Here is a 13,581-nt window from a genome sequence, read left to right as displayed (position 1 = left end):
TAGTTTCCACCCGTAGTCCTACTATGTAAGAGGGGCTCCATCCTGAGAAAGTTTGGAGGAGAAGTGTTCCATAAATTTCAGTGAGAACTTCCAAAGGCCATTTGTCTCCTGCTCAAAAAGGTATTTGGAATAATCAGTTCCTGTTCTTAAAAGTAACCTATCTTTTACCTTTTTCTTCTAATTTCTACAATTTCCTTTTGTTGTTATTTTATCATTGTTGCTTCCTGTTTGCTTGAAAATCCCCTATATGTTTACCAGAGCATGCAGTTTTTTGCAAATGTAGTAATTTCAAAGAAAGCTTGAATGCATCACTTCCTTGAAGCTGCTTTGCAGAACAAGATGGCCTCCTGCTTTGAAAGGAGAAACAACACAGCTGCCTTGCTTTGCTTTGTGCTACATCATGGATATCAAACTCACGGCGTCATGATGCTGTCAGGTGACATTTCATGAAGTTTTTCCCCTTCATGGAACTGGGGTGGGAGTGGCCAGGCATGACGCATCTGGCTTGCGGACTGCCAGTTTGACACTCCTGTCAGCTACATCTTCTTCCACAGCACAAAACAGTTTCCAACCATTGCAATACCAAAAGAGGCTGCAGAATGGCAGAGCACATCTCAATGAGGCAACTAGTTTCATCTTTGTAAAGGTCCCTCAAGCCACCCTTGCATAGGCTTAAGACTTATTTCCTATGTCTTTGGCAGTCTCCCTACTAGAAAACATCCTTTATGTGTCAGTAGCTTTGAATACTTTTGTGGTTGAAGAATGGAGTAAGTAATATCTTTACGAAAAGAAAAAAGGAATAGCATTCATGTGAAAAAGTTCATGATATTCTGCTTAAAAGGGAAAACTTTAAAAAGAATAATTCAGCATCTTAGTATACAGATTGCTATTGTATTTTACACCCTTATATTTTCACTTAACAATGTAATAGATTTTAATTAATAAGAATTAATAAGAAAATATTATCACATACTTCAGAAAGTGTAGTTCTGTACAAAAACCAGGCACCTTTTGGTGAAGCCAAACATCAAATTTTACTCTAGAGGTCAGTGTTGTGCATAGATCAACATTTATCTGAAGGCAGAAGAGAAAATTATCCAGATGAGTAATTTTCCTAGTTGTAATCTTATATACAGGCAGCTACCCTCCTACTGAATTCAGAGAGATTGAAGAAAGCTGTTAATGTGGAACTGCAAGATTTCTCATCTTACTAAGGCACCCTCCATTTTTATGGATATTGATTTGAGGGAATTGCAAATGTATGCACATAAACCATATACCTAAATAGCAGATTTGCCATATGCCTCAGTCTGCAGTCTCACATTCAACAAAATATACACTTGCCTGTTTGAAAAACTCTTCCATGCATTATGCTACCAAGACAAGTAACATTTATTTGTTTTGATAGTGCTAACAGATGTTAGCTGGAATATTGAGCATTTTCTCTGGGGTTAGAGAAGAACTTTCTTTGGGCTAAACTGGGAGATCATTTAGTCACCAAGTTTGTTTTGTTTTCAGCTTTATATTTAAAATATATTTAGGCTGGCAGCATTGTCTTATCCGGGGTCATTGGCTCAGCTCCTATTTGGTAGCCAGAGACCTGGGAGGATTTATAGCTTTTGTTAAAATACAGCAAAGGGTCATAAGCTCCACCTTTTATTTTTACATGTTCCAATGCTCAGTAGATCTGCTGCGTACTTGGATCGCAGCAGTTTGATGTTCCTTTACTCATTCTGGCTTCCCCTTTGCCCCCTTTGCAGATGCTACTCTTTGATTTACTCTTTTTATCTTGCAAATAGAATTGCTTTAAAATTATTATAAGAGTTTATGAGTTTTGCATTACAGTTGTATTCAATTTTGTCTACCAGTAAAACTTATCTTTCCTGGATCTCCCACATCTGCTTGAGAGGTTGGGGTGTCTGCAGAATATAGTAAAAAGAAAAAGTCAAGACACGACTATGGCTGAATTCCACATGTGTTGCACGATCTTCACAGCACAGTGGGTGGAACTTCAATCATACCATTGTGCCTGACATCTTCACTTTTTAAAAAAAACCAAACTAAGAGGACATCCATATCTAAAAGTTATCAAAGGCCTGTTCTGGAGATCATTAGATCATAGAGTTTGAAGGGATATTAAAGGAAAATTAGAGGCCACCTAGCCATTTTCCCAGAATCATTGGGAATTGGCCAGCCTATAAGCTGAATAAATAAATAAATAAATAAATATTGCTAATAGTGTTATATATTATGACATAGGTTTTGTTGTTGCATAATAACAATAAAGTTTTTGAAGCTATGCCAAAACAACAATAACAAAATATATTAACTTCCATATGGGAGAAAAGAAGTAATCAACAGGTCTCTCTTCAACTCAAAACTTCTCCTTGGAATGAGATCATCATTAGTCATCTCAATCAAGGTTCTTGGATGAACACTGAGATCCTTTTCAGTATTAGCTGAGCAATTCAGGACCAGCAAGAAAGATTTCCGGACACAAATATGTTTTAATTAAACTGTAAATCCACACAACTGTGCTATAAAGTATATTAAAAATATTATCAATTATAACAAAATGAATACGTTTAAGTAACTCAAAACAAAGTGAAGTAGTGAATAAGTGAAAATAAGAAACAATTTTACACTCATTTAGTCGAATTATGTTCAGTTCAGAACAATTTACAGCTGTCCAAGTACTTCGAACCAATTTCTATCATGCTTAGCCAATGTGGCCTAAAGGAGTTGACACTTACATGAGGATCACTTTGCTGATCTATAGTACTGCAACATTTGTAGCTGCAAAAACAAATCATTGATATACTTAAATTAGTTTTAGAGGCTGAATTTTAAAATATTCAAAAGTAGCATGAGGATCATATAGGACAGCGGCCCCAGTTAAGATCATTCCAACTGAGACAAATCTTACTTCTTGGCTATGGAGGCTAAAGTACATTGATCCATGGACAATTTAAACAACAAGACTCATCCAGACAAATGTCAATATTTGAAATGGGAGAAGCAGCAGCAGTTTGGATTGCAAAACAATTTTTGGGTGAGAAGGGAACCAGCTAGATGTTAGCTTTTAAAAATTATTATTTTTTAAATTTGTGCATGTTAATATAGGAGCCTATGAAACATGTACCTGATATTTTTGATATTTAAAAAGAACTACTACAATTTTTTTTTAAATGTCATATTTGTATTGGCTGCTCATTGTTCATTAACATTAGGAAGGGATTCTGCTAGAATTTATATCCTGTTTAATGTAGAACATGTGATATTTGTGTAAAGGAAAGATACTTGAGACTGGCACTATAATTGCTTTAATGTAATTGTGACTTTATGTAGTGCAATCATTCCTGGACTGGACGGCCTTGTTCACAGTCACTCATGCCTTAGTCACCTCCTGTTTGCATTACTGTAATGTACTTTACATGGAGGTACTCTTGTAGACAATCCAGAGACTGCAACTGATACAGAATACAGCTGCACATAACAACTACTGTGCTGGCTTCCAGTTGTTTTGGGTGCAATTCAAAGTAATCACCTTAAAGTCCTATATGGCACTGAACCAGGTTACTTGCAGGACCGTTTTTCCTATCTTACTGAGTATACAGAATAAGGGTGCTCTAAACTCCTTAGATGTTATCTGATGGACCCCTAAGGCATCCCTTTGGAACATTATCCCACCAGAGATCATAGGGATCCCCCTACTAATTTAGCCTTCCAAAAGATGATGAAGACTGGCTCTTTTCTTGAGCATTGGCTAGATGGGGGTTTGAGCTGTGAAGATGTTTAGTCTAGACCTGGGAGGAAGGGTATGATTTTAATTATGTTTTACTGATAGTTGTGAGCCACCTAGAGTCATTATATGAGGTAGATGACCATATAAGTCCTGTAAGTAAGTAAATAAATAAAATAAATAAATAAAAATAAAAACAGTGCAAAAGGGAACATATCCAACAAAAACAGTACATATTTCTAAAACACTTTAAACAAAGACCCCTAAATATATATAGCCATAAAGAATAACTTTGATTCATTAATGTTGATATCTACATAATCAGTCAGTAAAAATTGTCTTCGCTGATGATGTAAAACTATTCAATACTACTGACAATGCTGCTACCCTTCAAAAAGACCTTGACTATGTGTCAGAATGGCCAAACAATTGGCAACTCCAAATCTCAACTAACAAATGCTCTGTCTTACACATTGGCAAGAAAAATCAGAACACAAAATACAAGCTGGGCGGATACGACCTCATAGATGACCCTCACTCTGTCAATTACCTTGGAGTACTCATATCTAATGATCTCAGTGCCAGAGCTCACTGTAACAACATTGCCAAAAAGGCTGTTTGAGTTGTTAACGTAATCTTCTGTAGATTCTTCTCTGGTAATGCTGTACTGCTAACTAGAGCATACAAAACATTTTCTAGCCCAATTCTTGAATACAGCTCATCTGTCTGGAACACACACTGCATATCGGACATCAATACAATTGAATGAGTCCAGAGATATTTCACGAGAAGAGTCCTTCACTCCTCTGCTCGCAACAGAATACATTATGTCACCAGGCTTGAAATTTTGGACTTAGACAACTTAGAACTATGCCGCCTTCAGTCTCACCTAAGCGTAGTACATAAAATAATCTGCCACAACGTCCTACCTGTCAATGACTACTTCAGCTTCAACCACAACAATAGACGAGCACACAATAGATACAAACTTAAGGTAAACCTCTCCAAACTTGATTGCAGAAAATATGACTTCAGCAACAGAGTGGTCAATGCCTGCAATGCACTACATGACTCTGTGGTTTCTTTCCCAAACCACTAAAACTTTAACCTTAGACTGTCCACTGTTGACCTCACCCCATACCTAAGAGGTCTGTAAGGGGCATGTATTTGCACACCAATGTGCCTACCGTCCCTGTCCTAATGTCCCCATTTATTCATATCCATTTCATGTATTCATAATCATGTTTATACATATCTGTAATCTTATATATGCTTGACAAATTTTTAAAAAAGCAAGCTGTTTATGAACCCTAATAAAGGAGGGTCAATACGTTTCTGTCAGGACAAGACTATGTAACCCACTAACAAAATGTTATAACATTTTCTTTTAAACTTCCTATTACTCATTGGTTCATATCCAAACCTCTGACCCCACGTGTTTTAGTAGACATCTGGAAAGTAATACATTTCATGGAGAGCTACTCAGATCAGACCATTACTGCTTCTGGAAGGAGGTCCTGAAAAGTCTATATGTCCAACAAGTGCTTATGCTGGCTTGCATGCTTCTTCTTCTTCTTCTTCTTAGCCTCAAACTGAACACCTGCTGTTGGGGAAAACTCATGCCAGTTCTAACATCTGAATATAATTGGGGCAATTGTAACCATGCGTTATTGTAAACAATTTTTTTCAAAGGCATCAGCCAAGCATCATAATTGAGCTTGCTTAGTCTCTTGTTCTATTATTTGCCATAATTTTGTGCAGATTTGAACAGGCAGACAATTCTTACTTAAGTGTTGCCAACTTAGCAGTGATATGGAATAAAAAACAAATGTGCATATTTTATTTTATTTTATTTTTGGGTTAGACTAATATTTATGATTTTATTAGACTAGATGTCTAAAAATCTAGACATAACTTGAGAGCGATCATATTGCAAAATGAGGACACTACCCTATCCTACTGAGAGCATTAAAAAAAAAATCAAATTGTACCCCTTTTGAAAGACAAAATTATTAATCTTATTTTGCCATTTTTTAAAAAGAACTTGCCAATACAATTAAATCTACGAAACAAAGGAAGACCCCTGGATCTGATGTTTTTTTAATATATAAAAAGTATAATTGAACTTTCTCTTATTTTATTAATATTTTGTACTGAAGGTACAAAATATGCCTTTTAATTTTAATGAAGTAAATATCATAATTAAGCCTAAATCAGGCAAACATTTTATTCTATCTGAAATTTAGACTTAATTCCTTTCTAAATGCAATTGCTAGTATTTTAACAGCTAGGTACTGTAAATTCTTTAGCCAGTTGTGCCCTTAATTAAGATGGCCATAAAGCTTCTGACAATGTCATGCTTTTAATTATGTTCTTGCTCTAACTCAGAACAGAGAAATCCTGGTAGCTACAACTTCTTATATACTGTTCTTAGCAAGTATTTAATATTGTATTTGTTGAGCTAGTTTGATTTATTTAGGGTTTCCTCGCATATTTATTCATTTATCTATCAAATTTATATGGCTGACCACTCACAAGGATGATTCTGGGTAGGATGCAACAATCAAATAAAAGAAGTAAATAAAAACAATAATTTAAAAAATAAAAATTCAAATATTAACAAAAATTCAAATATACAACCAAAAGACATGGATAGAGTACATATATCAACCATGATAGGACAGCAATCATAAAAAATTACTCTTCTTTGGGATCCCCAAGTCTTGGGACACTGCCGTAACATTAACAGGAATGAAGCTAACCTGACCAAAGGACGGGAAAATATTCCACAATATAGGAACCATGGCAGAGAATAGCAACATTCTGGCCCTCACCATTAGAAGTCCTTAACAGATGGTATCTACATCATACCTTCTCTGTCACATCTAATGGGATAACCTGATGTAATCAGAGAGAGATGGTCCATCAGATAACCCAGTCCCACTTTCAAACTTGCAAGATTGATGTCATCTGTCAGGTAAACCAGACAGAAACCAACTAAATGAACTAATTGTACTTTGTTGGAAGGTACATTAACAGGATTATGCAAGGGTGAATGTTCAAATTTCCCAATGTCACATTTAACTGCTTGATCCATTTAGGCAGATCCTTCCTAAATTTCTTGCTCTGATGATTAAACCACTGGCTTCTGTCTCTTTTGTGTGATTGTTTCCTAGACAGCATCTCTTCCTGCCATTCCACAAAGTCATCCACACATTTCATTACATTAACATATGGTTTCCTGGCTGGTTAATGGCGAGTAGATATAAATTTGTCATAGCAATAATTTAGATAATTTTTATTGGAGCTTTTAGTTTAGTTCTAAACTATCCTTTGTATATTTTGGTATGTGAAATCCTAGCAAGTTTTTCTGCTATAGTTTTCTACTATAGTTTTTCTACTATAGTTTTCTACTATAAATTTGAGCTTACCTGCATTTTGATGCATATAAAAGAGGAAATTGGCATCTTACAAGACTTTAATTGTGCTAATTACAACTATATTTTTTCCCAATGGTTATTTGTCTCTTTTTGTCTCTAGTTTATAAGTACATTTTTGAGTTGGTTCTGCTTGTAACATAAATTTCCAAGCCTTTTGTTCCACTCCTCCTCCTCCTCCTCCTCCTCCTCCTCCTCCTCCTCCTCCTCCTCCTCTTCTCCCTCCCCTCTTCCTCTTCCTTCTCTTCCTCTTCCTCCTCCCCTCTTCCTCCTCCTCCTCCTCCTCCTCCTCCTCCTCCTCCTCCTCCTCCTCCTCCTCCTCTTTCTGACAACAAACGTTATTGATGCATGAACCTCTGTGTGTGTGTATTTTTTCATATATATTGTTTATTTATTTTATTTCACAGTTTCATGTACATGAAGCTACTTCTATGCTCTGTATATAGTTAAGTAACTATAGAGTATTCTGGCAAATTTCATCCAATTCTGCTACAAACAGAAAATCCATTGTCTTGTTGCCATAAAGGCAACAATCTTGCTTCAGATTTGGGTCTGAGTCAACATGGCTAATCTCTCTTTTCATTCCAAATCTTAAGGAGTTCTTTTGTCTAAAATGTCAACTTGGCTCATTAATTTTGTTTTTACTGTGTACATCTAATAATGTGATCCAGTAGTTACAAGACTAGGTGCATTATTTATTTTTTAAAATTCAGATTTATATATTCCAAATTAACGTTTTATAAAATATGTTTTAGAGTGCTAAATTATTTCTAATCTTTTATAGTATTTTCCATTCACACATGCGCGTGCATAGATATGCATTCCCAGAATCCAATAGTAAAATTTTATAACACATGGATGCCTTGTCTGTCTTATAAATCTGGTATTTTATGGTGGTCTCTTTTCCATTTACTGACAAGTATAACTCCATTTATCTTTTAGAGATCAGCAAAGTTTAGCTAGGTAAAGGTATTATTATCATTAATAATTAAATTTGTTTGCTTCCCATCTTGCCAAAAGGCAACAGTATTAGAGAGATATTGATTAAGACGTGGTATTTTATAAATAATGAAAGACCCATTTCCTGATTTAACATTTCTGTTCACAGTTAAGAAAATGAAGTATAATATCAAGCATTTTTTATAATATCAAGCAATTTTTTAATAGATGCTTTAATGTATATAAAAGGACTTGTCTTTATCTATATGTAAATTGCACCAACTGTTCCCAAGAAAGATCTATGGCTGTCTACTTTTCCCTATGTTATGCCTAACTGCATTATCTTCCCCTATATATGCTGAAGTGGGAGAAGATTGTTTTAGTGGAAATTAGGCAAACAAAGGTGAAATCATAAAATATAAAGCCTTGAGGCAAAACATCTGCTATGAATTCTCTGTTGTTCTATTCTTGATTGTTGCTCTTGGAAGATTCAGTAGTTCACTCAGTGTCAATGAAGAAAGAACAGCCATGTCTGGCTACCATTTAGTTTTTCTAAATTTTATTTAAACAGATGAATAATTATATTTTTAAAAAGCTAAACTGTGAAGAGGAAGAATATGAAAAGTTGTGGCAAATTCACAAATTAATTCCTCTGTCTAGTGAACTATTAATAAATGGGGTAATTAATAGAAAATAAATTGTGGCCTTACAGATATTTATTTGTAATAACCAGAATCTCCAGCCAGTAAGTAGTTCAATAATATGTAGAAGGCCACAAACTCCTCATTACTAAAACTCCTTGAAGTAACAATAACCCATATTCTTGATATGGTAGTTTGAATTAAGGCAGTCTATATAGAGTCAATAATAAAGGTCATTGAATTTTGGTGAAATGTACTTTTGTGTAAACAAATAGTTATTAAAAATATACATGGCAAAAAAGCTTGAAAGGATTTGACTAAATTCTGGGTCACAACCATTTTATGGGTTTAGAAATCTTTTCACACCAGACACTAGAACTAAAGAACGTCAGCATTCATATATTTCAGAATGAATTTACCATGATCCTTTTATCAGGTACGCTAAACTAGCAAAAATGGGCTACAAAAATTTAGATGACCAAAAGTTTGCTGAATATAATTGTTCTCTATGTTTCAGGCCCTCAACAAGACATAGAGAATTACTTTTGAGCAGTTTCCTTTCTTGTTTCTTCAGTTTACGCAGAAGCTCAATTTCTGCCAAATTAAAACAACTAGTTACATTATTAAAGATATTCTGACAGTTGCTAGGGAGGAGCTGTCTTAACTCTCTTTCACCCAACCAAACCATGTGCATTCTACCACACTAGTGGATTTTTGCAACCTTAATCTGGTAGCCACAAGAAATTCCGCCTTATAATGTTTCCTCAGTTGTGGGATATTTGTAGGTTATTTAGATTGATACATTTAGACCCACCTATCCAGCTGTCTGGTTCATTATGCTTTTCACTACAAATATTATATAATTTAAATTGTCATGCTCTTTTCAAACGAATTACTGAATTTCATATCATTTTATAGCAAGGATTTTTAACTTGGGGTCCATAGATTAAATTCAGGGGAGAGGCATAAATTTGCATGGAAACTCAATTAAACACTGACCTCTAACAGAAATTTAGCCCTTCATTTATTTATTTATTTATTTATTTATTTATTTATTTATTTATTTATTTATTTATTTATATGTGTGTGTGTGTGTATATACATACATACATACATACTGTAGGCAGTAAAATTCTAAAAATATTACTTAACTTCAATCTCACTATATCAAAATATTACACCCTAGTCTTATTAATGATTACCTATATGATTAATGAGCACCTATATTATTATTATACAGATTGTTTTAAAATACTTTGATAATTATTTGAGTATAATTGGGTGTTTTATAATATAATATATTTCTATGTATTTTATTTATTTATGTATTTTTCTGAAAGTGAGTCCTTAAAATTCAACAGACTCTCAAAGGGATCCATGGTAGAAAAGGAGTAAAAATCCCTGTGTTAAGAAATATATTACATTTTATCACATGGAGTCTATTGTAAAAAGTTAATTTAAATGCTGAATTATCATGTTTTGTTAAATCAACCTCTGTATTTTCAACTTTAAAAAGATAGTCAATTTTTTTAATAGATTGCTTAGGAGCTATCAATATAGCAAATTAGTCCAAACAAGAACCACTACTAGATAACCTAATTTTACTTTATTATAAGGTTATATTAGCATAATCTTCAAGTCTGAAAGTACATTTCTGACCCATTTTCTTTACAACACAAGAAAAGGAGAATCCCTTCTGAATCGTTTGCCATGCCCATATTTCTTTTGAGAACTTAGCTGTCTCTTGTCCAAACATTTCCAACTGCAGTTTTTTCCTAAGGTAATTTTCATATACCATTACAGGACCCCAGTAAATCGAAAGAGAAATATTTAATGAAATAATGTTGCTATTATTTTATAAGAAAACTAAACATTTTAAAGATTTGAAACAATTAGAAATGCAATATAACCAACTGTAACTGTCTTTTCAAAATTTCTTGTATACTATCTACATTTATTGAATTATTTTAAGAATTCTTAAGAAGAAAGGCCTTCTAAACTACAAGTTTTCAGAGACAGTCAAGGCACATTAACTAAACAAGGAATATAATAGAAGTTTAATGAATATATTGCTGTTCAGCTGTTTTTGGTAAATTGTTTTCCACCTATAATCTTTGAAAAAATTAAAACTGAGTAGATGAAGACCACTAATAGGCTGATTAAGAGTAACTATCGAGTTTTACAAAAGTATGTTTTTAAAATCAGGATTATTCCACAGAGTTTATTTCTCATGAGAACTAAAGCCAGAACTTAATTGCTTGCCCAATAATGTCCAAATATATCTAATGCTGAAAATACCCAAGAATACCTACTATATTTAGAACAAAATTCTTGTCAGGGTTTCAAGGGTGCTAAATAATAACTCTAGTTGGACATATAATGTTACATGCTCAATATCATTTTCATTCCATTATAGTACTGAAATTATATAATCCAGAAAATTAAACCTCAGTTTTAATATGGAAACCAGAGCTTTGAAAGGGACACCCTTGATATTTCATAGAAATGTAATTACAAACTTGTCAATGCATTTAAATTATCTGAGTAGAAACAGCAAAACCATAACTCCCAGCATGTATAGCAATCTTTAGGCCACATTCATTTTTATAATCGTTATTATTTTCCACAAACTCATAATATTTTCTTTTTAAATTAAACTTTATTACAGTATAAAATACAAATACAAGCAAAGTTCAAAGGGAATAGGGAAAGTTCACTAAGGGAGAAGGATGCAAGATAAAAGAGAAAGATGAAAAAGCAGTGATTTCCTCTTTTTTTTTTGTTGAAATAAAATATAGAATGCAGTTATGACTTCAGCTTTTTGCTTTACAGTTTAGCTATTTCTATAACAACACAGCTAATCTATTCATCAAAACCTAAAATCAAAATTTCGTTTTTTCCTATTTTGAGCATAAAGCCCAGAAGCTATTTCCAAGTGAAAACAACACTGGATAAATTCTTTTCTTTAATTAAAACAGTTAGTTTTAATTAACTGTCAACTTTTTTCTATTCATTCTTCCATTGTGGGAATTTACGTGCTGTTCATTTTTGCTCAGATAAAATTCTCACTGCAAGTGAACATATATAGTAACAATGTTCCAATTTTTTCAAGTTCTTTATTCAATAGTCTTAAGAAAAAAACTGGTTTCAATTTTATATTTTTTAAAAGAATCTTGTGAATTAAGAATGACTCCAATAATTTCCTTCTTTATCACAAGTCCACCAAAGATTATAAAAAGTATTTTGTTTACATTTACATTTTCAATAAACATTTAAAGCACTGTATATCTGACTATTTCTATGGCACTAGGTACCAAAAATAATGTAGGAGAAACAGAATCTGGGGGTAGGGTCAAAAGAGAAGACAGCCTAGAGTCTCTATGTTTATTTATTTATTATTTATTTATTAATCAAATTTCTATACCGCCCTACTCCCGAAGGACTCAGGGCGGTGAACAGCCAAGATAAAATACAGATAATACAAATATTAAAAAATCCCTTAAAATTATTAAATATTTTGGCCGAAACACAGATTAAAACACCCAATTTATAAAATCACAAATTAAAAAATTTAAAAAATTTAAAAAATGGGAGTTAGGCCAGGCCAGCTTGCTGAAATAGAAAAGTTTTGAGAGCACGGCGAAACGTGCGCAGGTCCGGGATCTTCCGTATCTCTGGGGGGAGCTCGTTCCAGATGGTAGGTGCCCCCACAGAGAAGGCTCTCCCCCTGGGGGCTGCCAGTCGACACTGTTTGGCCGACGGCACCCTGAGGAGCCCCTCTCTATGGGAGCGTACTGGTCGGTGAGAGGCTATTGGTAGCAGAAGGCGGTCTCGTAGATACCCCGGTCCGATGCCATGGAGCGCTCTAAAGGTGGTAACCAAAACCTTGAAGCGCACCCGGAAGACCACCGGGAGCCAGTGCAGCTCGCGCAGGAGGGGGGTCACATGGGAGCGCCACGTCGCTCCCATAACCACCCGCGCGGCCGCATTCTGGACCAGCTGGAGCCTCCGGGTGCTCCTCAAGGGGAGCCCCATGTAGAGAGCATTGCAGTAGTCCAAGCGGGAAGTAACGAGAGCATGAGTGACCGTATTTAACGAGTCCCGATCCAGAAAGGGACGCAACTGGCGAATCAGGCGAACCTGATAAAAAGTCCCCCTGGCCACGGCTGTCATGTGCTCTTCTAAAGACAGCCGTGAGTCCAGGAGGACACCCAAGTTGCGAACCCTCTCCGTGGGGGCCAGTGACTCGCCCCAATAGTCAGTGATGGCACCAACTGACTATATCGGGATGTCGGAAACCACAGCCACTCGGTCTTGGATGGGTTGAGCCTGAGTCTGTTTCTCCCCATCCAGATCCGCACGGCCTCCAGGCACCGGGACATCACTTCAAGGGCATCGTTGGGGTGGTCCGGGGTGGAGATGTACACATGTTGCCACAAGTGGATTAATTCAAACTCTTCTTGAATACTGTCAACCCTTATTTAGTGCCAAAATAGTGCCAGCTATATTCCTGTGTGTAGGCATGAACAACAAATCGGTTTAATTGGAATTTAGCATGTGGCGGTCTTTCACACCTGACAGATACATCATGTTATAAAAGTTTTTTTTCAAAGTATAATTCAATTTGCCCACATATTTTCTCCCTTGCTCAAGCATTATATTATAACTAAAGTTTTTAGCCATTGAAACATAATGTTTAACAGATTAATTTTCCAAGTTAAATTTCAAAAATATTTCATAAACCTTCACAATAATATGTTTATTATTAGGATACAATGCAATTTTAAAGTCATGTTTTGCAAATTTAAAACTATAACATTTC

The 13,581-nt window shown here is 34.9% G+C and overlaps 1 pseudogene; it reads left to right on the top strand.

The window, feature by feature from the left end:
• Positions 1-2,959: 2,959 nt before the first annotated feature.
• On the top strand, positions 2,960-4,898 carry LOC148113317 (uncharacterized; annotated as a pseudogene).
• Positions 4,899-13,581: the final 8,683 nt, after the last annotated feature.

Source organism: Pantherophis guttatus, chromosome 5 (assembly GCF_059756535.1).
Source record: "Pantherophis guttatus breed Tessera chromosome 5, ASM5975653v1, whole genome shotgun sequence".
Lineage (NCBI taxonomy): Eukaryota > Metazoa > Chordata > Lepidosauria > Squamata > Colubridae > Pantherophis > Pantherophis guttatus.
This window is presented reverse-complemented; position numbering and strand designations above follow the sequence as displayed.